We start from the raw sequence: 967 nt of genomic DNA, 5'->3' as shown, positions 1-967 counted from the left end.
GAGAGAAGCTTTACAAGAGCAACAACTAATCATGGCTGACGAAGCATTACATGGAAATGAGGATGCAAAACCCTTAAGAGATTATGCTGTACCTACAGTTAATAGAGCTCGTTCAAGCATTGCACGCCCTGCTGTTCAAGCCAATAATTTTGAAATTAAGCCAGCCATAATCCAGATGATTCAGACATCAGTACAATTTGCTGGGATGCCAAATGATGATCCAAATGCTCATATTGCAAATTTCTTAGAAATTTGTGACACATTTAAGCAAAATGGTGTTTCAGACAATGCTATCAGGCTAAGGCTTTTTCCGTTCTCACTGAGGGATAAAGCAAAAGAGTGGTTGAACTCACTCCCTACTGGAACAATCACTACTTGGGATGGTTTAGCACAGAAGTTTTTAGCAAAGTACTTTCCTCTAGCAAAAACAGCCAAGTTGAGGAATGACATTACAACTTTTGCTCAGTTCGAGATGGAATCATTATATGAAGCATGGGAGAGATACAAAGACCTATTAAGAAAATGCCCACATCATGGTCTACCAGTTTGGCTTCAGGTGCAGACATTTTACAATGGTTTAGGATCCAATACCAGAACAATGATTGATGCTGCAGCAGGAGGAACGTTAATGGGAAAAACACCAGAAGCAGCTTATGAATTATTGGAGGAGATGGCATCCAACAATTACCAGTGGACTTCAGATCGATCAATGCCAAGGAAAATTGTAGGAGCTCATAATGTTGATGTTGTCACTGCTTTATCTGCACAGATGACTGCTTTATCTAATAAGTTGGAGCACCTAAATGTTAGTGCTATTCAAACTCAAGTGTGTGAATTATGCGGAGGGAACCATACCAGTGTCAACTGCCAAGTTGGAAGTCCTTTTGCGTTGTCACCTGCTGAACAAGCTCATTATGTGTCAAACTTCCAGAGACAACAAAATAACCCATATTCTAATACCTACAAT

The 967-nt window shown here is 39.9% G+C and overlaps 1 non-coding gene across 1 annotated transcript; it reads right to left on the bottom strand.

Moving 5' to 3' along the window:
• Positions 1–433: 433 nt before the first annotated feature.
• On the bottom strand, positions 434–540 carry LOC127900089 (small nucleolar RNA R71). Its single transcript, XR_008052117.1, has one exon. It is a non-coding gene; the product is annotated as a small nucleolar RNA R71 (small nucleolar RNA).
• Positions 541–967: the final 427 nt, after the last annotated feature.

Source organism: Citrus sinensis, chromosome 9 (assembly GCF_022201045.2).
Source record: "Citrus sinensis cultivar Valencia sweet orange chromosome 9, DVS_A1.0, whole genome shotgun sequence".
Taxonomy (NCBI): domain Eukaryota; kingdom Viridiplantae; phylum Streptophyta; class Magnoliopsida; order Sapindales; family Rutaceae; genus Citrus; species Citrus sinensis.
This window is presented reverse-complemented; position numbering and strand designations above follow the sequence as displayed.